The following is a 27,979-nucleotide window of genomic DNA, read 5'->3' on the forward strand; positions in this document are numbered from 1 at the left end:
GTTGGTCATTTTAGGGTTCTGTTTAATTTTATTCATCATGACTCCAAATTATTCCCTCTTCTCTTTATAATTTGGCTAAGACATTCTAGTATTTGGCACAGTATATTTTGCTTTAGGAAATCAAAACAGGACCCATTTTAATTTGACAAGTAAAACAACTTAATTCCGTTTCCACTATTCTCTTAGCAACTGAAAACTGTATTGTGTTCGTCAGGATGTTTATTGACACTTCTTAATATCCCTTATCACCAAAGCAGCAGTACTGAAAAGAGGGCACGTGCAATATGCTTTTCAGGAAGCAAAAGTGTTTATGGGAAATATCTCAATTTTGAGAACTGTTGCATATACACCATGGGTCCAAAAGTATCAATCTGAACACCATATGTGATTGCTGAATATTTCATTCCAAATGAATGGGCATTAATCTGCTGCTGTAACAGTCTCCACGCTACTGAAAAGGCTTTCGACCAAGTTTGGAACCGGGCTGCAGATTTCTTCCCATTCAGACGTAAGAGCATCAGTGAAGTTCGCCACTGATGTCGGGCAATAAGGCCAAGTTTGCAGTTGGCGTACCAATTCATCCTACAGGTGTTTTCCCACATCAGCCTAGAATCCCAAGGAATTCCATCCATTTTGGACAATTCTGCAGCTCATGATTTACATCCCGTGCTAACGTTCAGTGCCAAAGCAGGAAGTAGTGTGTCCTTTATGTTGCATTTCTGACATTCATGCAGAAGATCAAAGTTTGCGTTCAAACAATTAATGTTTGCCTTTTAATAAACCATTACCACAATATTTCCCTAGTGTTTTGGTTGCCTAACCCCAACCATTTCCTTAAAACTAGGGTAGGTAATGTTGGAGAAACTAGCAAGAGGCAGCTTGATTTTGAAAGTATCCAACCAAAAAAATCTCACCCCCTCTCTTCAGGCCTCCCTCCAAAGCCACGCCCCCAAAACACATTTTCATGTGCAATGAGTGCTTGGTCGGCAGGTAGGAAGACTGGCAGGTAAGCTATTACAGGCCTGCAACAGCCACAGATACCGGATTTTTTTCTCAGAGCATTAGATATATTGATTGCAGTAGGGATGTAAAGAGAATTTCAACTAAGAGAACAAAAAATGCTTCTGAAATACATTACCTACCCTAGCTTTATCCATTTCCTTAACCATTAGTTTATTTGCCATAACCACAGTCTTTCCCTAACGATAACCATACCTTATCTGCCATGCACAGATATTGTGGACAGTTCGAATTTTACATTGGCATTAGATGTAAAGAGAACATTTGAATGTAATCGAGGGTTTTGCATTGAGTTGTCCAATATCTAGGCAGGTGTTTGTCTTTCAATTAGGTCTACACCAAACTTGGAAAACCATTCCTTTGGACTTTGGCTTTGTGCACATGGGGGCAATGTCATTGTCACCCAAAATGCCCAAACGTTCGAAGCACACTATTGTCTAAAATATCATTGCATGCTGTTGCATTAAGATTTCTCTTAACTGGAATAAAGGGACCTAGCCCAAATCATTAACAGCAGACAAAAAGTACACTAATGGAAAGTTGACAGCCGTGCCATGCATTTGGCCGTATAGTGTAGCACCTGAACGGTTCTAAAATGTATTGCGTGTACTCTGCTTCCCTTTCTGCGCCTTTCTTTCTCATGTTCACCCACATGCCTCCCTCCCTCTCTACTTCTTTTTCTCTCCTTTGCTCTGGTGTGATCAGTCATAAGTAGGGCGATTAGCAAGAAGGGGAGAGAGAGGGGGAGTGAATATGACTGAAAGATGGAGAGGGACAGAATGATAGAGACGGAGGGAGAAAGAGGGAGTCGGAGAATGAGTGAAACCCATTACAGTAGGTCTAAGCAGAGATTTATGTCAGCCAGAACTTATTACAGACGAATAGCAGATGAACAAAACGCTGGTGAGAGAGTGCTGGAAGAAAGCCATACATTATTCATCAGCTTTCTCACAGCTTTCACACTCTTCTCCTCTCCTCCAACTATTCCTTGATTTGTCTCTTTTCCTCCCTTTTCCTGAGTCATTTTTATTTCCTTTACCTCTCCTGTGTTTCTGCCTTTTGTTTATTCTCAGTTTGTGTCTCTCTTTATCTTAATTTTCCTTGATATAAGGCATTTTTCAAGTCTCTGCAACCTTGCCTGGACACACACAACAACACACACACACACACACACACACACACACACACACACACACACATATATGCCTGTGTCAGACAGTCCCTTGGGATACTTAGTATGCAGCCATGATACAGATGTCCCACAGCCACCCAAACATCAAATATCACAGCACAGATACACACAGTACATCCTGGACATGTGAGGACATTCCATTAACTCAGTAATTTAATTTTTGCTTAACAGAAACATCACCCTCATACCCTGAAGAAAACCTCGTCCTTACTCTACCCTTACTTTGAAAATAAAACATTTTCTCAAAAACAGTGCTCTAATATTGCTACTTCTCCAGGCTTTCTGTTTCTGTGAGGAAATTAGAACTGTAGAAAATAATTAAAAACATGCACACACAACCTACTTCCAGGTTGACCTAAGGCTCTGTCTGAGTACTCTGACCATAGCGTATGCTCGCCGACAGCGAGAGCGTCACAGGGTAGATGACATCACCGCCCAGTCATCAGGGTGAGACGGGATGTGAGGGCTGGCATTGCATAAGATGCTTTTTACGAAAGTTAACTTCAGTGCAGTTAACTTCAGTTTGATACAGTTCTAATCCAAACTACAGTACATCCGTCACGCTTTTTAACACATATTTGTAATGTGTCAGGGCACTCTTGTCTCGTATGTGTTAATGTCACAGTCAGCTGAAGGAAAACTTGGCAGGGTCTGGATGGTCATCAAGATTCTCTGCAGTTTCCTGTCAAGCAAAATTAATTGAAGCTGCATTTATTGTTTAAGAAGGGGCTCCTTAACCGCTCAGCAATTAAATCTACATTCATACATTTTTGTCCCCAAGGGAGTGAAATAATTCCAAAACAAGCTGGCAGACACAGCCCTGGCATATTATCACCTTATACATCTGTTTTGTCTAGCATGTTAGCAATGTAATGAATGTAAGTCGAATATTCGCAATTTTTTTTATCTCTGGTTTGGTCTCCACCAACTCCTGAAAAAAAGAAATCTGGCTCACATGTTCGACTTATTTTCAGCAGCTAGTCACTAACTTTGCCTGTGCTGGGCAGGTAGCATATACTATTTGTGGATTTATCAGAGCTAAAAAAGGTGGCCGTTGCTGCTGGAAACAGGGTTTATGAGAGCAACAATGGACTGTATAGTACATTTGGGGGCCATAAAACCAAACTGAGCTAAAAGAGTATTTAAAAAAAACTCAGTGAAACTTGATAATTCTCTGTGGGTTCATCATTATGAGCGACCCTTTTACATATTTGGCCATTTCATTCAATGTTAATATAAAAACTCTAATTACTGCTTAATCTTTATAGCCACACTAATCAGTTTCTTTGGCCACTTTGGGGTAAGCTGAATATCACAAACATGTTTGATATATTATGGCCTTGTAAAGTTGATATGGTGAACAACCAGCAGACACAAGCATCATTAGTATTTTGGCGACCTGAGGAATGTCAAGCCCAATGTTCAGTATGCTTTTAGCTCTACTTCTTTCATGTAGAACTAAGATCAGCATTTATTTTCCAGATAGCTTCATGCTGTTTAAAAGACAGAAGTCCAATAATACTGACTATTCAAATATGAGCAACTGAATTAAGAAAGTAATTAAATACTGAAGGAAAAGAGAGCAAGAGCAGGAATGAGTACAATGAGATGTGTTTGCAGTACTCTTCATTTACTGTCATATATATATATATATATACATGTTCCCTGCTTATGATGGTAATAATTAATATTTCCCAAATCAACTTGGATAACTGGTTAGTTACCACCTAATCACCTCACTATATTGCCAGGTTGAGTAAGATTTCTTTCCTTAGTTGAATTCCTCGTGTTCCTACTCGACCTGCCTCTTCAAATAATAGATTTGAAAAAATGTTCTTGTGCAGATTAAACCCTTCCTGTCCTTTCAGTTGCTCTGCTGTTGATCCATCTTGGCATTTCTCTGCAGGCGTTCATGAGGCCAGCTGTCACTGACAAACTGGGACCCTTCAGCTACAATATCTAGGGGAGACAAGAGACCAAAAGAAGGTTGTTTCCACTCTTTTTCTCTCAGTGTGAACTGGCGTTCTTTCGGCATGTCTCCTTTCAAGGTCATATGGTCACATTCTGTAGTTCTGCTGTTTTCCCGAGTCAGAACATATTGTACATATTATTATCATAACATACAGTGTTATTGACAGTCCATGAAAAGAGTTTGAATCACAACAGTCCTGTGTACAAATGTTTTTCTTTCTGTTTTCTCCACTTGAGAGTTACATTCCAAAAAAAGCACAGCAGTCCTCGACTGTTAATTGGCCATGCATTTATACTGCTGGCAACTTTGTCCATGTGATTCTTTCTTGACTTATTGTGAAGCTGATTGTTACTTTCTTACAACGATAACAAATTCCATTGGACTTTTCATTCAGCAGCTACACATTAAGTCCTGAAATTGTATTTTTTTCACTTGTTCCTTGAAAAGTCTGTTTTATTTAGGTGTCAGCAGTGATGGTTGACAGTGTGAGGCCAGAAGTTTATCTCTGGTCCCTCATCAACAGTATCACTGGATCAGCTTCTGGGACTGACTAATCTGTTTTAGCACAACAAAGCTGATTAGCTCACTTCCAAAGTGCAAAACCAGCTTATTTTGTACCCCAGGCAGACTATTTCAGTGATGAAAGTATTGCATTAAAGAGACAAGTCTGACCACTATTCTTGTAGAGTGCAGATAGAATTTATACTGTACTGTAACACATAAATGTATCCTCGTTTTAAGAGTTGGGCTTAATGGACAAACCTCAGACAATATTAAGTACTAGAATGTCTTGTGAAGCTAAAATGCTCCATTGAGACAAAAGATGTTAAATAAAACAAAAGGTGTTAAATAAAACAAAAGGTGTTAAATAAAATTATAAAATGTGTACATGTACATGTTTAATCAGTTCAATTTTAAGTTCCATCTTCCCAATGACAACTACATTGGTATTGATTAATATGATTTTTAAAAAAATTCCCAAGCTGCATTATATACATATTTACCTAGATTATCAGACTCTGCCCATGCCACTCTGGCAGAGCCTGTGTGGTTGTCCAACTTTTGTACAATAAAGCAATTGTAGGTGACAAAAATGAATTAATAAAGGAGTTAATAGTGCAGACCACACACAGCAACTTAACTTTGAACATTTTCAAATAAATCTCATAACACATGCAGTACATGTATACACACACATGCTTTATCATCCAGAGATAGTTTCACACAAACAGCTAAAACCACAAATCTGCAGATATTCCAACACAACACACACACTGACTGTGCAAGTACAGAAGCTCTAGTACTGCTAATTTATTCATAATTTTCACACTCTGAAGCTTCTTCCAGAGAGAGGCTGGAAGAGAGAAGAAGAGAGAGAGAAAGATATTGACACAGAATTGGAGAAAGGAATTAAAAAAAACAAGACAAGAGTCTACTGCAATGCTAGTGGCTCTATGAGGCTGTATTAAATCACAGTGGTGCTAACATGCTAACATGTTCCTAATGACAATCAATGTTTACCATGTTCAGCATATAACTTTAATTCAATTCAGTTTTATTTATATAGTGCCAATTCATAACAAAAGTTATCTCATTGCACTTTTCCTATAAAGCAGGTCTAGACCGTAGTCTTTATAATAATATTTACAGAGACCCAACAAATCCCACCATGAGCAAGCACTTGGTGACAGTGGCAAGGAAAAACTCCCTTTTAACCAGCAGAAACCTTGAGCAGAACCAGACTCAGACTCAGGGTGGGCAGCCATCTGCCGCTGCTGGTTGAGAGAGAGAGAGGGAGGGGTAAGAGAGCGTACAGAAGCACAATGCTAATTCCACATATAATTTTAAAATAATAGTGTAATGGTAGTGGTAATATTAATATTAATAAAATAAAAATAGCAATAATAATGATAGGAATAATAATGATAATAATAATAAGACTAATAACAATAATTGTAGCAGTGGGTGTTAAGCAGGAACATGGGGCAGTAGGTGGCCTGCAATCATAGATCCACTCTACAGCTTCAGAGGCAGAAAAACCTGCTGAAAGTGACAGAAAGAGAGAGGAGAGAGACGAGAAAACACATAACTATGGGAAAGAGCAGATGTCGAGTGACATGCAAATAATGGGATAAGAATGCATTGAGATGGAGAGGGAGAGGAGGAGGAGAGAGGTGCATCATGGGAAGGTTCCTGGCAGGCCAGGGCTATAGCAGCATAACTAAGGGATGGTTCAGGACTCACCTGAGCCATCCCTTACTATAAGCTTTATCAAAGAGGAAAGTCTTATGCCTACTCTTAAATGTGGAGATGGTGTCTGCCTCCCAAACCCAAACTGAGACCTGATTCCACTGGAGAGGAGCTTGATAACTAAAGGCTCTGGCTCCCATTCTACTTTTGGGGACTCTAGGAACCACAAGTAACCCTGCATTCTGAGAGCACAGTGTTCTAGTGGGGTAATAAAGTATTATGAGCTCTTTAAGATGCGATGGTGCCTGACCATTAAGAGCTTTGTAGGTGAGAAGTACTTAAAATTTCATTCTGGATTTGGACATGGAGCCAGTGCAGATAAGCTAATATTGGAGAAATATGATTTCTTTTCTTAGTTCTTGTCAGTACACATGCTGCAGCATTCTGAATATACTTGAGAGTTTTAAGGGACTTATTAGGATTTGCAATAATCTAACCTAAAAGTAACAAATGCATGGACTAGTTTTTCTGCATCATTTTGAGACAGGATCTGCCTGATTTTTGCAATGTTACGTAGGTGAAAAAAGGCAGTCTGTTTCATGTGGCAATGAATGCTTGAAGTTTAGCTAACTGATTAGTTTCATCTGTCTTGATCGATATATATAATTGGGTATCATCTGCATAACAATGAAAGTTTATGGAGTGTTTCCTAATAATAGTGCCTAAAGTAAGCATATATAAGGTGAATAGAATTGGTTTAAGCACAGAACCTTGTGGAACTCCGTGACTTTGGTGTGCATGGAGGATTCATCATTAACATGTACAAACTGAGATCGAGCTGATAGGATTTTAATTTAGTGCGGTTCCTTTAATGCCAATTACATGTTCCAGTCTCTGTAATAGGATGCGATGGTCAATGCAGCACTAAGATATAACAAGTCTTTACGATGTTAGCATGCTAAAATTTTCTAATTAGCACTTAACACAAAGTATAGGTGAGGCTGATGGGAATTTCATCAGTTTTGCAGGTATTTAGTCACAAACCAAAGTTTCAATAAATTGAAATTTTGACCTGATGCTGGTGGTAGATGAAAGGATCATCAAAGTTATTGCAATTCATCCTGAGAGGAACATGAATATTGGTACCATATTTCATGGCAATTCTTCGAGACATTTCACTCAAAACCGCAAATGTCAACCTCATGATGGAGCTAGGGGAAATGTCATCAAAGTCATTAAGATACATTATCTCCGGACCATGAATGTCAAATTTTGTGCCAATCCATCCAGTAGTTGTTGGGACAACATGGGAGGCCGCTGTTCTTTCCTGTTTCCAACTGACAGTCAACGTTGTTTTTTTAAAGCATCACCACTGTGGTTCCTTAACCTTAACCAAGTGTTTATGATTGTCACCTTGACTAGAAAGGTCCCCTAGCTGTCATTTTAACCCAAACCACAATAACCAAACAATGATTTTTCCCTAAACCAAACCATGTTTTTGTGCCTAAACCTGAACAAACCTTAATCATTGTCGCAACATGAAACAGATTTTTCATACAATACAGGCACAGAGAAAAGATGTCATTCTGCTGAAAGTGGCGTTAGATCAGAAAATGTTTGTGTGTGTCGTTGTGGAGGACATGGATAAACAAAGTATTTTTTCATTTTATTTGGCGGATTTGCTGAATTTTTCCCAACTAAAATGTGGAATATGCGGAAATGTAAACTTGTAAAGAGTAAAGAGATGTAAAGAGATGCAAAACTCTGAGTGTTTAGAATAGCACATGGAAAAGCTCTTATGAACTGGGCGGGTGATTATTTATATGAAAACATTACTGATTATCCCTTCAAGCTAATTACTGGCAGAGGAGATAGGAGGACTTTCTCCTGTTAGACTGTCTGCCAGGGGGATGAAACTCAACTCTGCCATTAAGTTAAGTTAGCTGCCACAAGTTGCAGTGTTTCAGTGATGACTAACTTGTGTATGTGTACCTCAAACGCTCGCACTTCTTTTCCATCTTTGCGTCTTCTCTCTAAATCCATCTCTCCATCATTCCTCTCCCCAATCTCTTTCCTCCCTCCAGCTTCTTTTCTGTGTCTCTTTCAACTGCTGCAGCACACATCATTTATCTGCGATATGAGGCACTTCGCCACTCCGCTCCAATCTGTGTTTGTCTGTGTCTGAAATGATTGCATAATACCTCTACAGAAGCAGCAAGGGGGTTTGGAAGGGCTTGAGGATTAAGCAGGTTTCTTGTCAGACCAGCGGGTTGCTTTTTTTTTAGCGGCTTGGTTGCAGTGTGCGTGGAGCCTTTGTTTAACTTGGATCATCACTGCTACCATAAATCAATTTATCCTACTGTACCATCTCACCTTCCTGCTTCCACTCACCCATCAAATACATGGTATTTCTATTCTTTTGTCAGTTCATCCCTTTACATGCATGGGTTACAGATTTATTTTAATCTCAGATAAATCTAATGCTGTTCTAAACCTAGTGGATGGAGTGTTCTTGGGAGACCCAATGATGGACTCAAAGTTTTCAGTTTTCCTCCTTTTCACCCTTTTCAGGCTCATTTTCTCTATTGTGACACTTCTTTCCCAGTGTGAAATCCCTCCCATTTTAAATAACGGTAGGCAAAAAGTTCAAACATTTCTTTTGCCTTAAACCTTCTTATGAGACAGATATGAGGAGTGTTGAGCCATGCCCAAATGGATACACATAGAACAGGGGATTATAGTAAAAAGAAAGGGGAGTGAAGAGGAGTGAGAACCATGACTTGTATTTTTCATTTTGTGCCTCTAACAGAAAGCTATTGTCATGATTGCCTAAAACTTTTTATGTTCACAACCAAACATTAACGTTAATTCACTAGTAGCACTATGGAGCAGTGTTTTTATGAGTTGGTTTTGTTTGTATCATGCACAAGGATGCACATGCACGGGCACAGGCACATGCATGGGCACATGGGCGACGCGATACACAATCCTGCCATCAGTTTCACACTATTCCACTGATCGACAGCTGGTGGCGGTAATGCACAATGATGAGGCAAGCAACAAAGGCAAGGAAGAAGGAGACAATGCACAATTTGAAATATTTTAAAAATTGTATTTGAAAATGTTTTATAAAGAAGGAAATGCATTCAACACATTGCTACGCCTCAAGTATACACATGATGCATTTTGGTGAGTAACACTGAATGTAAACATGCAAACTTTTTTGTTTACACGAAAACGCAACATGGCACCTTTCATAAAGTTAAGGTAGAGGCCTGTAACCTGTATGTAATGTTGTATAAAAATGCTAACCCTGTAGAAGAGCTGGATTAACCCTAACCTTTAGGCCCTTATCATTTTAGTTTATATTGTGGATTAGTGGTGTATATCACCAAACAAATTAATTTAATTACCACAAAGTAATTGCCATACAACGAACCTGAGACTTTTGGGGCCCGTAGGTGTCTGGGGACTTGGGGCAGTTGCCTGATTGTAATCCAGTTCTGTCTCTCCTGCAGGCTCTGTGGTGGCAACTGTTACTTACAGCAACATACATAGGTACTCTGTTGTTTTTTGATTAAAAGCTGCTCAATTTTAGTAATAAAGAAAACAATGAAGAGAATCAATCAACATGTCATAGGCTCAAGTTATGTACAGTCACCCACAGGGGACAATAGTAGACCTACATTTTGGGGGACATTGTTTATTATCCCTAAGTTTATCATTCAATGGGCCTTTTTTTTATTAACTTTCAAGGACATTTTAAATCAAGCCCTCTTTCTAACTGGAACAACTGTGAGGAAAGGAAGGAAACAAGTTATCCAGTTTCACATAAGTCATTCAATGGAGGGGTGTTTAATATAGGATGACAAGAATCTGAACTGCACTCCACAGCTGTTACAACTGCCACATGTATGTATCTGTAAACATGTGCAAGTTGTTGCATCAGATATTCTGTTTGAAGCTTTGCTTGAGTCCTTATTCAGATTCTACATGTATTCTTAATTGAATACATGTACATTCAACACTGGAGTCTGTACTGCAGTGTAAATCTGTGACACAATCTGTGGTATGGTTATTTTGTTTTGATGTGGATCTGTAGAAGTGGACACACACATACACCAATAAAAGGCATACAGTAGTTTTGAATTCCAGTAAAATAGCCGCTGTTACAGCTATTTGTCCTCACATGTAATGGACAGACCCATAATCATGCATGCACACAAATGCATATTTATTACTTTTAATGCTTTGTAGTATTTGTGACACAAACATGTACCGTATTGTTGCAACTCTGTTTTGGTGTCAAGGTTTACACACACACACACACACACACACACACACACACACACACACACATAAACATACTCAGCAGTGCAAAATGCTGTATATTGATGCAAACATGCCACACTGTAGTGCTTTAGCATTATGCATTAGCATACATATATTCATCTGGTGAATACATAATCAGTACAGTTTGTAATACTGCTGGTGCTGATTTGGCTCAAACATACTGAGCAGTGTGTTACAGTGATAAATAGGCAGCACTTTACTGTAAGAAGAACTGACTCCTGTGATAAAAAGATTTTTGGCACATTATATTGTGTACTTCAACCCAATGAGTCACCTTCAGATTTTTGCTTGCAAATGACTGTCTCCTCGTTGCAAGTTAATTAACTTACAGTTTTTGTGCCTGAAGCTCCTGCAGTGTGAAAACCAACAATGTGCCTTTAGTGGAAGGCAAGAACATAAAAGTAATGATAGATCATTTGATATGACTGGACTGTGTAGCTATATTGCTGCAGGGTGACTGCTGCTCTTCTATAGGATAATTTGGATGTATACTTATGCTAATGCATGATTTGCTGTGGGTAAGACAAATGACTGGTCTGTGGACGTTTTATGAATCAGAAGTAGGGGTTCCTTATTATTCTCTCATTCAGTTTTTACAAACTAATTTTAGAGAAAAATAAGAAAAACTTGAATGAATGAGGCCCACTATGTTTGCGGTCTTGTTACTTGGTCACTTAATGACATTTTCTTTGCAGAACAGCAGCAGAAATGTAGTGACAAATATGACACTATCTACTCCATACTATCTACTTCATCTGTGTTTGCCTCTGAATATGAAGAAAGTTATATATTGTAGACTGAAAGTATTTTTTCACATGTTGTTTCTGGTATTTTCTTTAGTCTTTAGTATTTTAAATAATGTAAAATATCACACAGCCATTTAACCCTCAACATAGATATATTGGATTGGACAGATTAGAGTGGATGACATCTATTCGGATCAGGGATGTGACATAACATTTTGAGACTCCTGCAGGTTCAGACTACTCTATGTACTAAATTTAGGATAGCTCACCTTGATTGCGCACTTGTGAAAGGAAGAATTAGTTCAGATGTCTTATATACAGTGTACAGACAATCACTATGTTGACATGTTCTTCATCAGTCATTTACTGGCTTATTGGAGCTAGTAACAGCACACTGCTTGACAGATTTTTGTTGTTAAAGTCGGAGTGCAGGACTTTTACATATACATGAACGTCTGTTATATTCAGACCCTTGCTAAATGAGTTCACACAATGCTGATTAAGCCTATTACCGCCAGGTAAATCTCTCTGTATTTCACAGTATACCAGAGGTTTTAAATCTGGTGTCTGTGTGGTGACATTCCCGTGCTGGCTCACTGGTAGTGATGCGTTTTACGTCAACCAGCAATGATTGGTTTGCCAGAGCTGAAGTGACAGTGTTTGTGTAATAATCTTTCTGTCGTCACCTCTTGTTGCCTCCGAACATCCCGCTGTTAAGCCTGTGTGTATCTGTGTGTGTTTCATGGATAAATAGAATTCCAAAAAGAGTGTGTTTGTGTGTGTGTTTAATTTAGTGACATTTAGAGAAAGTGGGGAAAACACAGAAAGAGAGAGATAGAGAGAAAACAAGAGGTGACAAGGTGATCCTGCCAGCTCAGCACCATGGTAACAGTTACCGTGACAGCCGGAGGGATGGGAATTGGAAGCTGGGAGATTCCTGAAAAGGATTGGAGAAACCCTCACTCTGCTTACCTTCTCTCCTTCCCAGGAGCTCCCAATAATGGGTAGTTGCCAAGGTCACCAATTCTCCCATCCAATCAGGATACTTCTGTGTATCTCCTTCTTCCTGGTCCTGGTTCTTAGTAATTTGACCTCCATGTTGCTCAGGGCAGCCAGCTCATTGCGGCTGTTGTGATCTCTCCAGTAACATGAAAGTCAGGACATGAACTGAAATTGGCTGTTAGTGATATTTGAAGTCATGTAGTTAATCCCTGGGTGCTGCAGGCATCTATCTACACACCACAAATACAGACAATTAGACATATGCAGATGTGATGATATGTAATTAATACTCTCTTCACTAGACAAGAAGATCTGGGCATCTACCTTATATCTTTATCACAATGTTAGCTATGTTGACATAAACATGTCAGATAAGTATAGTCCATTCAATTAACAAAGATCAATATCTGACCTAACAGACTCTCCATTGATGCAATTCAAATGTCACATTAAGCTGATGCATACAAATTTGTCACCACAGTGTGTGCAACTCAGTTGACGCAACTTTTTATGTTTAAAATATTATGTATTATTATATAGCTAATTTTCAAATCACTACATATTCATAAAATAATCCTCTACAATTTCCCACTAATGTCCCAATTAAGCTCAAGAAATTTCCTGAAAAGGACTATGTAATTTGATACTAATAATAGGGGAAATAGACACTGTGTTCAATTGGTACACTTCCAAAACAATCTAATTACCTGCAAGCAAAACCTTGAGAATATTTAGTCAGTGCACAGCAAGTTGTATGTGCAAAAATGGGAAATACAATTCAACATTTATGGAGAATAAAGTTTGAAGAATAAATGATGTTTACACTCCTATTTTCTCTGTGGTTAATAACACATTACACAGTTCTTTCCAGGAAAAGTAGGAAACGTGTTACCAATTGATCTAATAATATATTTGTCTATAGGCAACAAAGTGTGTTCGAACACAAGACACAACATACACTATATGCAGTGTTTTTACCGGTTGAAGTCTCAACATAATGTGTTGCACGTGTGAACACAGGATTATTCAGCTGCACACAACAAAATTATATTTCTATAACTGCAGTAATTGCATGTATTTTTGACCACAGTAGTCAAACCTCTCTAGAGTTATGACAGGAAACCTGGGAAATGAAGGGATGCTACCATTCACAAGGTTTTTTGTTGCTAATGTATAATTGTGCACTTCCATATGAACTGAACTGGCCTATGCACCTTTGTATATTTTCACTGGGCTGTTACTCTAGATAGTTAAGGACGTATTCAGCTTCAGGTATTCCCAGCTTTGACTCCAGTACCCGAAGAGTCAACCATGTGTTGTATATCTTGATTAGATAAGAACAGGTATTATATTGGCTTTTTCCATTGGATTCCTAAGGTAAAAAGGTATCTAATGACCTGTCTTCTTCAATGTGACTGGTCAATACTGCAACATTCCTAAGGCTAGGGTGTCCAACAGCATCTCAAAGTGAACTTGAAATGAGTGTTAAGGACCTTTTGAACATACCTGGACCTATACCAACACACCTACAAGCCCGAAACTATTTAGAGGGACACTGCAACATAAAAAGAAAGACTAATTAATTAGAGATGAGGATTGGACTATTGCAAACTGAAATCATGAAGAATGAAAGTTTTAAATTTAAATTCTGATAGAAGTCTGAACCTTGCACATAGCATGACACCATCATTGCCAGTAGACTATAAAGTGTTTCTTTCCTATACACAACATGCTAAAGATGTATGCATTTATGCCAGTCTGGATAAAAATGTCAGTCAACTGTCACCGGCAGTAACAAAAGGAAGAAACGTGATCTGTCCTTATGGATTGAACGAACAAATGCATAAACCTTACATTGGCAGTGCCAGGGGTTTAAATCTGCCTCATAACATCCCTTTGTCTGTGATTTCCTTCCCTGCTTCACTGAATACCAGCCAATAAAGCAAAATCATCATAAAAAATCCCAAATAAAGTGCACAGAATAGGGACCATTGAGTTGCCCTCTGTAATGTCTCTGGACATTACAGAGGGCAACGCTGTTGATTCTCCTCCAACCTAATTGGGTGGATAGTCTTTTACACATGAGCGATTTAATTAAATTGCATTATTTCAGCATCTCCCTATTATGCTGTTGTATTAGCGGCGTATTGTACTCATTCATTTTCCTGGTTCTGCTCCCAAGTGGGAAAACACAAGCTTGACCTTGGGAGGTTGCACTTCATTTCAGTGTTATATACCACCTACTATCTCTATCTTCCTTTTATTCTCCACTCTTCACTGTCTAATACATCAGTTATTGAAGTCAAACCAAAATTTTTATTCATTTTTGCTTAGAAATGAATCATATATCCTCCGTGTTTGTTTTGACTTGTGTTCCAAAAAGAACTTTACATTGTATATATTTTTCTGCAGTGACAGCTTCCCCTTATACTGTAATTTGATCGGTGCAATTGGCTGGACCCCAGTCAGCACTCTATGACTGCATAAGTTACACTGTGATTTGAAGTATCATTGTGTCATTGTTTTGGGTTTTAGTTTTGTTATTTCCTGTTTTATTTTGAAAGTGTCCTTCCTCATGTGTCTTAGGTTACTTTAGTTCCTGCCTTTGTGTGTTTTCCCCCAGTTTTGATTGTATGCCCCGCCCTGATTAGTTTCACCTGTGTCTAGTTATCCTCCTCTTACTTGTGTTCCCTTGTCTCAGTGCCAGTTTGTCGTTGTCCTCTTTTGGGTCCTATTCCTCATGTTCCTTGTATCCTGCTTGCACAATCGTAACAGTATTGTGCGGAGCGCTGAGGTTACAGGACTATTCGTTGCCGTGAATTTTGACAGTCTGGTGGTCGCCATCTCCTCGTGTGATTTATGAAAGTAAGACAGCTTATACGCTAGCTAGACCCATTCCTTTCTTAAAGTGGGACAAATACTCAGCAGGTGTTGATAACATACACAAATAGTAACATCTAGTAGGAATCAGTGTTAGCTAGGCTGATCCTTTAGATTCCCCTTTACAAGTGGAATTCAAAATTTTCAGCTGGTGGATGAAATTTCTACCAAAAAAAAAAAATCCAATAAGTCATAAATTTGCTGTAAGGATTCAGGGGAAATTGTTTTCACTGGTGATCTTTCAGTTTGAGAAATACATGAAGTGGTCTGTCCAGTATCTTTAGCAAGTAGGTAGAGTAAGATTTTAAATTTAGCCAACAATTGAATGGCTAAATATTCAGAGATTAAAGGTTTTTTATGAGACTGGAGCAACATATCTGGCTTGAGAAGTGTGCTATTGACAGAAATGTTGCTTTTTTAATCCCCAACGCAAGTTACATAAATCTGAAGTAAAGCGAATGAGAAATGCACTCCTCTATCTGAGCACAATGCCACAAGCAAGGTACAGAACCTGCAGCTTAATTTCCATCAAAAGTAAAGTTGAATTTTCTGCTTATTGTCTTTTCTTGTCTTTCTTGTATCTGCTGTGTAGTTACAGTAATTGTACAGCATGAGGTGATTAAACTGCAAAAATGTACAAAGTGCATATCACAAAAACACTTTGATAACTATATTTGATTGATGCTGGATTGTCCAGATACAGTGTGCAGATTGAGGTGGCTGTAGTTTACTATAGAAGTGAGAAATAGTTGAAAAGGTGTAAAGAGGATTTTAATCAATGATGAATTTTCCATAGAATGTATAACATATACTCATTTGTGTAATTATTTCTTGCTGTATGAAGGACATTTCTGGAAGTATTTGAGTACATTTGTTCATTTAGATCATTTAGAAACTCGCTCTGTCATGCTACTTTGTAATTGACAAATGGCATTCTTGTAGCAGTTCCTGTAGTTCGAAAAGCATTTTGGCACAGTCCTTATTTTGACTCATGCCAAGTAGCTGTCTTTGAAACTCTTACTGTAGCTTGTATTGTGTCATGATACTGTTTTGATTATCAGGTGTTTTGTTTAACATGCTGTGTAATTATAAGTATTCATACATTACAAACTGTTTTGCTTCGTGACACTTTGATTGATGTGTTGTTTGTGAAGATGCAGTGGAATTTTATGTAACTGGCCTTACATATTGCACTAGTTACTAGCTTTCACACTTTGTATTGTGAGACTCATTTGATCAAAGTCAAGTTTGGAGGAGAGACAAGAAGGATAAGTTATTTTTAATTTATGGCCAAAGTGTATGTGTGTATATGTATGTATGTATGTATATATGTATGTATGTATATATATATATATATATAATCTCACATCTCGCCCATCTCCGTCTTGTTCCTGATACCCTGCGGGAATAATAACGTGGCCAAAGGAAGAGATACAGACCACAGACGTAAAGACACGAAAGCTCCTCACCATGCATGGAGGGTTCCATCCCAAATCCAGCACCCTGAGACTGTACGCTAGCTGTAAGGAAGACGGCCGTGGACCAGTGTCTAGTGTGAGAGCCACTATCCAGGATGAAACATCCAAGATCCACAAGTACATCAAAGATAAGGCCCCAACAGATGACGTGCTCAGTGAATGTCTCAGGCAATGGGAAACAGAGGAAGAGGTGCTGGAGGAAGGACCATCATGGGAGGACAAACCCCTACATGGGATGTACCACCGGAACATAACTGAAGTGGCTGATATCAAGAAATCCTACCAATGGCTAGAGTGGGCCAGACTGCACAGAGGCACTCATCATGGCTGCACAGGAGCAGGCCCTGAGTACCAGAGCAGATCCCTGGACGAACACCTGACATTTCAGTCCAGAAGAGTGCAGTAATAGGAACAGCAAAGATACTGCGCAGAACCCTCAAGCTCCCAGGCTTGAGGACCCGAGCTCGAAGGATGAGACCACCCGCAGAGGATGAAGGACAAAGTTGTTGTTTTTTTATATTTTTATATATATATATATATATATAAATTTGTAGTGAAAATACACAGGCATGCATTTCTCTGTGTGTTATATGTAAAGTTTATCTTAATAGTAAATCTGATCCTCGCTTTGAAGGACACAATGTATCTGTTTCTGGATAATGAGGAAATAACACACCCACTCTCTCCTTCTGATTCTTGTTGGAATATATCCTATACACACACAAATGTACCCACAAAATATACACACTTTTTCTCTCTAGCACAAAATCCCTCACACGCACACTAACACAAGCACACTCTTAACAGACACACATACATATATATACTGTACAGCCGGCTCTCTGTGCCTGTGATAATGAGCTACACCTTCTCTCTGTCATGTTCACTTATATCTCTCACCACCATACCAGTCCCATACATTGTGTGTTAGTGTGTGTGTTTCTTCTTCCTTTGCAGAGAGACCTTTTACACTCTCAAACTTTATTCATTAACCTGTTTCTTCTGGTGAATGACATTTCTGCCTTTAAAGCAGAAGTAAATTGAGAGAAGTAAGGATCTGCAGGCCTCTTTTAAGACTTAAAGTGTATCTCATTGAACTGAATTTCATTTCACAGTAGAAAATGAGGAATCAAAGCTGACAATGCCAGCTTATTTCTGATCAAGCATTTATAGAAACGGATTATTGCGAGATTATTTTAGAATTTCTTTACTGACTCTGTGTCCATCTTTGTTGTTGCTGTGGAGAAGCAGCCAGCCACCCACACAGCATGAAACATCTCCTTCATTCTTGATTTCCACATTGTGGTGTTAAATGTTAACTTTACACCAGACTGAAAAGCAGTATTTCTCTCCCCTCTCTGGCTGAAAGTTTCAAATCTGTTTCACCTTTGAACTGTTGCACCTGTAACCACACCAAACAGTGATGTCACACTGTACTGACACAACCTGATGATGATTTGCAGCTGCTGGTAATTTGCTCTGTAAAAAGCTAACTTACCTTCACCTGCAACTCTCTTTATGATCACTTATATCTCAGTATAGCCAATCCCACAATACAAGTGTTATTGACTTTATGCTGTCATATGACTTTAGAGGTATAAAATAATGCTTTCAGTTCTCAATGCAGCAGCCCAGGGATGACACTAGCTTTGGATAACAAGTAGAAGTTGTTATCCTCTTTGGTTTCACTGTTACTAATGAGCTCATTGGCAATTGTCAATGAACAAAATGAAGAACATGTTATCAGCATTTTATTAGACAAGAAAAGATATCACGTTAAGGCTGACAGTATCCTCCAAACAAAATCAAATCGGCATGTTAATGTTGAGTGTTGAAACGCTTTTGCGTTATGTTCACACCGAACATCTGAATTTGTTCAGAATTTCATAGCTTCATTCTCTGTCCCTCAGTACACAGTCAAATAACAAATGGTCAGCTTGTTGTTTCATGCATGGACCATTTTTTCTCATAACAATTGCTACTTCTGAAAAGAATGCTACTACACAAACAAATCTGATGTTGAATTGAGTAAACCAGATTTGCATGTTGAACAACATTTGAACATTTGGTTTGAACGGGGTGTCAAGGAAGCCATTTTTGTGAAAAAAGAGAACCCCTCTTTGAACAGAAACGGTGGTCTGAGATTCAATCTGCCCAAAGTCTATCACAGTGTATTAACACCTTGGTCATGCCAATCACATGCTAATCAGGTACTTAACAGTGATGAGGGAGGTGCAGCCAGAAAACAATAGGCGTGATTACTGATTACTGGGCCATCTTGGAAACAATTAGGTCAGTTTCAGGTGAAACTAGCTATTAACAGATACTCAGGTAGATTCCTTCCTGAGGGCAGGGCTTATGTAACACAGAGTAGCTTAAATTTCTGAGTTCCCGGTCCATTTTTCACAATTGAGAATGACTTCCGGATGGGAACCGAAACGTCTTGATTCTGAAAACAGTGTCCAGATGACTACGACTGAAATCTTTTCTACGATAGAACACTCCTGGACAAATGACTACACCGTCTTATGTTGAACAACAGTTCAACACTCCAAATTCAACTGTAGGTATACAGAAGACCTACCGTATTTTCTCTGAAGTTTGAAAAGTTTAGTCTATCTTACTATCTCACTTACTGACTGACATTTTCGTGAGACATCAGTATAGTTCAACTGAAGTGCTTTTCAGATGGTCAAGCATTTGAAATGCCCTCCCCCCACACCTTTCTGAATTTCTGAAAATTGGGGGGTTGGGGTCTTATTTTGTAACTTCTGAAGAGGTGATAAAGTTGGCAGGGTTTTAATTCTCTCTCAATTGACTATTTTCTTTTTTTCCTGTCTGACTGTTTGACAGACTAACAGACTATTGGCCTGGCTGGCTGATTGTTTGACTGTCTGGCTGTTTTCTTTGCTGGCTGACAACAGGCAAGACGACGAAATTGGCAGGTAGAATATAAATGAGTCTGCCAGCCAGTTGCCAGTCTGCCTACCTACCATCTGTCTTCCCTACTGCTTTCTATTGAAGGAAAGAAGAAATAACACCAGCAAAAATGCCATTCTTGAGAAATACTGTAATGCAGGCTTCTTCTGCAACAATCACAAACATCTCACTTTAGTTTCACCTGTAGGATGTACAGTAGCTGATCATTGTTCCATGTTCTGAAACAATACCATTAGTGATGTTAAAAATGTCAGACAAAACTGGATGCTGTGCATGGCAAAAAAGTTGACAAATAGTGGGTGCCTCTTTCGAGCAAAGATAAAAAATTGCAGTTTTAAAGTGAAGGATCTGCATTACTAACTTGTAAATGCAATTTCATGCCATGAGTTCTAGAAAACAACCTTTGAAGGAGGATGGGGCAAAGTGGATTATGTGAATTGACAGAGTTATTACAGTGGCAGACAACTGACTGTTCTCTGCAGGAGGAAAATGACAGCACTGGTGTTTGCTTTGTTGAAATAGCTTTCAGTAAACATGTTTTACTTTCATTGCCAAAAGCAGGAAGATTGTGTGATGTTATTGTAGCACAGTGGGGTTTGGATTTCAGGGTGGCAGATGGTTGTACAAAGTGATTGACTTCACAACTATGGAGACTGTGTATCATGTCCTCTCTCCCTACCAACAGTCAACATTGGTGTCCTAGTAGCGGGATCCAAACATGGGGGGTCTTTTCTTGATAGCAGCAGCACCCGAGGAAGCCCCAGTCAGTCCGTTGATTTTTTTGCGGTCTGTTTTAGAATGCACAAACAACCTGTTGAGGACCTTTAGGTTTAGACAGAGTTCATTAGTTTAATTAAATTCCAGGCAAAATTCTGAGATTAAAATTTAGAAAGGCATGATACTAAGCTGCACCCCAACTCTCTTTCCTAATATATCCTTCTACTCAAACTAATTCCTTTTCATTTTGAGGTAGAAATAATCCCATATATCTCTGTTCATAGTTCTTATTCCTCTGATTTTTATCAGGAATATTGTCGCAATTTTCTGAATCTTTGTTTGTAATGTTGTCTTGTAATGAGGTTTATTCCAATATGAAACCAATTATCCTGTCTCCATGTCAATTAAATACATGTATCATCACATGAATGAATACCAAGCATAAAGAAACTATGCATAAGAAGCCAAAGTCCACATGGGTTGTTAGAGGAGCAGGTTTTATTTTATTGAATGCTGTTTTCTCTCTCTCTAAACTGTAAGTTGTTATGGCCCAAGGTCTGGATAAGACTACATTACAAATCTGCCGTGCAAAATCCCACACACTGTGTGATTGACAAATAATTTTCCCTAAACCACAAAGTGGATTGTCTTTACTGTTTACAAGTGAATGCCTTGACAAATGTTATTTGTTGCTAAGGAAGAGACTTCAGCATTTGTTTACCGTCTCTCAGGTCGGCTTCCTGTTCAACTCTGCAGCCTCCAGTTATAACTTTTCTACACCTTGTATCACCCTCAAACTTCTGCTTTTTATGCACTTTGCAAAACACACTCCACTCTTGAGTTGACTTCACAATGAGGACAGGATGTGCTGTATGTGCAAGTCACGGACGAATTGTGTGGCCATGGAAAAAGATGCTTTCTGGATCTGTCTTTACTTTGCAAACATTTATCCAGGGAAGGTTGACAGAAAATTTGAAAATTTAATGATGGGAGCTGCGCTGTTAAACCAGTCAGCACTAAGGTTTCAGCATTCAGCAATGGGGTTACAGCAATTCAATTCAAGATTATTTATATAGCACCATATCATGCAAAAGCAGTTTAGAGTGCTTTACATAAAAACAGCATAAAACAGAACAAATGTGCAAATAAACAGACATCCATGCACACATAAACATAAAAATAAAACATACATTTGAGTATAAAAAAGCTGCGCCGCTGAGATGGTCCTTAAAGCTGAGTTCACCATCCAAGGTTACTTCTAGGTTGTTGTTTTTTTTTTTTTATCTGGTCATGTGTTTTAAGTGATCTGGACTCCAGATATCTGCAGACCAGCTGTCTCTGGTCTCAAATTTTGTCATTAAAAAATATGGCAACTTCATTGCATTTGGTGGTTGAGAGGGTATCAGAAGACACACCAGTAATGACTTTATCAATGGTTGAGAAAAGGTGTTTTGGGTCGTTTTTGCGGGTGTCTAAGAGTTGAGAAGAATTCTTTTCTGGCCTGTTTCAAAATTTTGTTGTAGTTCGTGAGGGTGCTTTTGAAAATGTCCCAGTCAATGTGCAGTTTTGTTTTATTCCACTTCCTCACAGCTTCTCTGCAGTCCCTCTTGAGTTGCTTTATGAAATCAGCATTTCTCCATGGGGCTTTACATTTGCACCAAATTTTTTTGGATCTTAGTGGAGCATTATTGATACTTTCAGACAGAAGAGAATTGACGCGATCATCCAGTTCATTGCAACAGCTGCTCTCACGTAAAAGCAACATGGAGGACTTTGTACTAAGAAAGTGGGTTTGATGCCACACACCTATAATCTAACAACTGCTATTTGCAGGTGATATTTGGATTAGCTCAAGACTTTTACCTTCAACACTGATGAACCACTTTTAGTTCCCAAGTCATGTAAGGTTTCTTCCATCAGGATAGTTTTCAGTAGACTTACAAATTGAAGTTGATTTCCTCAACAGAGAAACACAGAGTCTCCTGGGTAATTTAACGATATGAAACGTTTGTTATGTACATCAGTTTTAATTATTTCAACAGCTTTTTGGAGAAACCATGTTTTCTCCATCAGCATGGTATGGCAAATGTCTTTAATACTACGATTCGATGCTTAAGCCACTGTTGCTTTGAAGAAGAAGCCAGTCAGAAGCATGAATCAGAGCTGTAGCAAATTCAAGACACTTTGTCATTGCAATTGTGAACAAAATATGGCACCATAGTTGGCGAATATATCTAAAATTGTCCCAGAATCAGAAAATGAGTTGATTTAAGCTGCAGATTGTATTATCGGTTTTGTCAAAAGCATAATCTTTGGCTTCTGCCCACAATTAGCAGAGCATATAACTTTAAGCTCTGTGATTAGATGTTTCTTACCAAAGTGCACTTTGGGAGTTGTAGTTAACTTCTCACCTTACATTTTTTCATGTCCACAGGCTTTAACCTTCAACATTTATCTAACAACCAGATATTTTTCATTTTTTGTACTGACTATTTAACCAGGAGAGTTTCATGTCCATCCAAGCTGTAGAAGTGCCCCAACTGAGAGTCATGTAACGTTGTATATGGAGAAAATGAATGGCAGATCAATTTTGGGTGCCCAAAATTGCTTCTCCCACTTCTCAACTGTATTGTCACACAATAATTTAACTGCAGGGGTACTTTTTTATCATTTGTGGCCATATCACATGACACTGTATATACACACAATGGAAATGAACAGAATGAATTAAGGCAAAATGGAGAGACAGAGAAAGAATTACAGATGTTTGACACGAGGGTAACGGTGTCTTGATAACATTTCCTGTAGTTTTATAACTCCCTTTACTCCTGATGACATTGTGTCAGCTGGTCATCTCTGTTTCTTTTTCTGTCTCTCTGCGGAATGACAGCCAGATCATGAGGAGTAATTGCTGCTCTCCTCACAACTTCATACCAAATCACTTCACTAGTCTCATCTGATATCATCCTTCTCGTACTGCAATGACATTTAGGACTGTCATAAAGCAGCTCTGCCCAGCAAATTAATTGGCCGACATCTTCATCCTGGGAAGATTAAAAAGGCTAATCAAGCAGAGGAAATGGTCGAATTGTGATAAAATATACACAGAGATTAATAACAAAAATCATTAACAGGTGGAAGGTCAGCTAGTCAAACAATCCAGGGGATGTATAGAAGCTTGGCTGAAGGAGAAAAAAAACTAAATCTTTTTTCAATTAATGAGTCTGTGTGCAATGAAGCTGCTCAGTGCTGCAGGTGAGTCAGCGTTGCTTCTTGTGTTGAAGGAGCAGCAACAGAAATGCCACATGTCAGATGAATTATGGATGAATGTGTGCTGCATGGCAAATCATGTGCAACTGGCTACAACCAACATTCATGCATCATTTTTCCTGTTGTCCATTTGTTGGTCACTGACTCTCCCTGTCATTACTATAGGCCTTTTTCACAGAAGACATTTTGTTCAGAAGTACTTCTGAGTTGTTCAGAAGTACAGAATTCCCTTTTTGTTATGAATGAAAGTGGAACTGATGCAGTCGCAGTTATGAATGAAAGTGGAACTGATGCAGTCGCGTAGACTGATGCAGTGTGGGTGGGCACAGAGAAATACAGGTGGGCCTAGCTCATCCAAGACCAATCATACTTAATAGGTTCTGAAATATATGTTAACCAAAAATAGGCTATTAGAACTATACTTGCCTGAATGCACCACAGTTTAATTCTGCAAGCCTTATACATCATCAGAGGTAATGTTACAGGCACAAAGTCAAACATTAACAGCATGACATAGCCTGGCATGGCGGCCACATAGTCACACAGACGCAACAGCATCATTAATCAAGCATATGGATGACACGGTGGACACACACACACACACACACACACACAGATGGCAGACACAGCAACATCAGCGTACCAATAGGCTACTACAGTCCAAAACTGTAAATTTGCTTACTTTTGATGATTACAGTAGGAGGAGACGACAGGGCTTGGTGTTGAACACTAAAAGTATTTAATTATAGTTTTGATTTAGTCAGTTCTCTTTCAAAGGAGAGCAGAGATAAAGAGTTCAATCTGTATGTCTACATTGATACCCTGATTCCAGTTTTTATCCGACTGACTGTTAAAGAGTCTTTCAGCAGTACAGCTTGTTATGGGTAGGGTGACGAGGGCCCGTAGGAGACGATTCATTTTGGGAAAAATGTCACTGGGGCATGTGTCGAGCAACTCGACAAGTGATAGAAAGGCCCAGTCCACTGTGACCTTTCTCTTCAGCTGCTGTCCAAATACTTCATGTTCTGCATCTTCCATAGCGACGGAAAAGTTTGTGCCGATGGGCTGTATTAATGCCTTGTCACCAAAGGTGTTTGACTGAGGCAAGCAAGCAGCAGCAGATCTCATAAACCCATACATGTTCAATGACATTGAAAAATGCTGAAATGCTGGGATAACTTTTGATGCTGTGCACAGGACGAGGTGTAGACGATGGGAATTGCAATGCACATATATGCCCTGGGGAAACATTTTCTTTAAAATCATATGTACCCCTCCTTTGTTGCCGGGCATAACCGATGCCCCATCATAAAACCAAATCCAACGCACAACGCGGGGTCTAGCTGCAACGGCTCCAGTACTTGCAGGCTCTTTGCTGATATAGCATTTGAGTTTATGTCCCCAGTCTCCACACAACCCAGAACCCTTTCCTTCAACAGGTCTTTGTGTATACATCTAATGCACACTGCCGCAAGCTCTCGTTTTGATAAGTCTTTACACTCGTCTGCCAAAATTGCATAGTAAGTGTCTGTCTCATAATGCTAATCTGTCTTTATTCTGCGATTTCTAGTATCTCATTTTGGATATCGGGGCTCATAAATTCCCCGTTTCTAGGCAATTCCTTCAGTCGCCTTTTTATTTCTGGGTCATAGTTAGAGATCAGTTGAAATAATTCCAAGAAGTTGCTTTTGTTCAATGCCTCTTCGTTTTCACGATGCCCACGCAACAGGATATCTGTTTTGCACAGAATAAAATGAGGTCTATTACAACTTTAATGTGCTCTCTATTCCTTTCCACAAATGACCTGTTGATAGCATTGTTGGTTGATATTTCCCTGTCCTGGCTGATGGCTTTGCTTGTATCCTTCCATTCTGCCCAGCGCTGTAGCATGTGCTCTGCTTCCCTCATGTTTAACACAAAATTGGGAAATATGTTTCCAGTCTTTGAAGCCATGTTTTATGAATCAGTCCTCAGTGGCCACTTCGGGAAATGGCAAATGACAAAACACAGCGTCCCTTGAAGTGCTGTACTCTAGCCATGGGAATCCTTCATATCACCGGGCAGAAAAAGTCCTAGCTTGGCTTGCTATAGTGGTGACTGGGAATGAACTGCGTTTGGCCTGGGTCATAGGTTCATCTATAGTGGAGCTGTCTGATGGGGCTTCTACATCCTCAGTGCTGGGCCGAACCTGGAACAAATGAACACTATAGTAAAATACGGTTCATATTCATTCTTGGGAATTTAAAATATTTTAATTTGATTTTCTGAGTGCATGGCTCGAGAGCTGTGCGAGGGGGGGATGTTGTCGTTGGAGAATCAAGTATTAAGTCGCATGCTGCTGCCGCTGACAGGGAAAGGGCTGAATTAGCAGCCACGTACGTGTCGTTACTACGTGGCACTTGTTGAGGAGAAACTGGCGCAAAAGTAGGTGTCTGGGTTGAGAATGAAGGCTGAACTTGAGCTGAATTCTCTTCCTCCTGCTCCAAACTTAAGCAAATTGCTTTGTTTCACCTTGATTTTTATCTTAAACTTCATTAAAAGCAGCTAGCTAGCTCACAGAAGTAGGCTTCTGTTCCTCTGTGCAATGTGGGGCTGTACACTGAGTGAAAGAGGAGGGGCAGCAATCTGGCATTTGCAAAATGCACTGCCACTCAAAAAATCTTATCATATGGTAAACAAGAATTGTTTTATTTTGATTGGTCACATAGTCAGATAATTAAAAAAAGTATTCATTGACTGCTATTCACTGGATGGTCCAGCAAAAAAGGAAGCCTTCTGATCAGGTGTCACCCACAGCTATGCGCCAGAACTAATGCATCACTGGGTTCTTATAACCCTTCCCCTGACAGCTTAAAAGAACAGACAACACTGATGTGAGAGATGTAAAGTGATAGCTTTAGAATACAAAAGTGGGCAAGGTTATATTGGCCATGGTCAACATTAGATTTTAGATACCTTTAGATAAATGTAGTTATTTGAATCATGTGGTATATAGAGGGTGAGTGAATAATTACCTGAAAATAAGAATTGTTGTGTTTTCATTATCCTACAATAAACCGTTTTTATCAAGAGAGGGAGCGGGTCCCCTTCCACGGAGGCCGCCATGTTTCTACGGTAGCCCAGAACAGACAAACCAGATATGCTTCTTGAAACTGTCTCTTTGGTTTTAGATGAAAGGATAATCATGTTGTAAGTGAGTTTTGTGCCTGTGTTACACCATCTACTGGCACCAGAAATTCTTAAAACTTTAGCTCAGTTTGTTAAAATCATACAACAACATACAGTAACTTTAAAAATAAAACTGATCAAAAGGAAGAAGCTGTTTGTCTGCTGGCAGTGGCAGCACACTGATAGATACACTTGATTGCCCAACCCAAAAACGACACCTTTCACCTGCCTGAAATGCTGAGGAACAGAAATCTCCTCTACCCTTTCTCTTTTGATTTGAAAGCATGACAGCCCCCCCCCCCCCCCACTGCCTTTTTCTCTGCAGCTGCTGTCTCTGATCTCACTGTCATCTCTCCCTCTTTCTCCATTTGTGACAGATATGAGCTTGTTTCGTCGGCAGCTCAGCTCAGAGGTCATACAGACAAGTGGTCAGTAAACACAGGCTCCCTTGGCACACTCTAGACACGGGTCAACATTTACTCGACAACAGAACAATCACAGGAAACATGTTTACATGAAAAGAGCGACAATTCTTTGTTATTTTTCTCTCTGGGCAAATTGTCTATCTGATGGCTGATGTGTAATTCACACAACAACAGCACAATGCCAAAACACAAGCTTTATGTAACAGTTGACCCAAAATGCACTATAACATTTTGAGAAATAGGGGGAAATAATCAATTTTTGGACCTAAAATGCAATTGTTCTTTGTGGTTTTTAGAACTTTACATGGCAGTCACAATCATGTAATTTTTGTTCTAAGTATATTAATATACAGTCAATGTAATATATACACACACTTTTATATACACCAGATCCCACTAAAATGTCATTATATAATGTTATAAAATGTATGATACACTTGGAATAAATGTTATCTTTTGTTTGGAGGTAGTATATGTGTCCTTCAGCTGTATTTGCTGGAGTTGTAGACATCACATTTTGTAGTATAAAGTATAACAGATATGAACTCCAACACCCATGTCTATCTCAAGGTGACAAGATCCATCTTACAGCTTTTACACTTTGTCGAAACTTCTTTCTGAAACCA

This window comes from Siniperca chuatsi, linkage group LG11, assembly GCF_020085105.1.
Source record: "Siniperca chuatsi isolate FFG_IHB_CAS linkage group LG11, ASM2008510v1, whole genome shotgun sequence".
In the NCBI taxonomy this organism is placed as follows: domain Eukaryota; kingdom Metazoa; phylum Chordata; class Actinopteri; order Centrarchiformes; family Sinipercidae; genus Siniperca; species Siniperca chuatsi.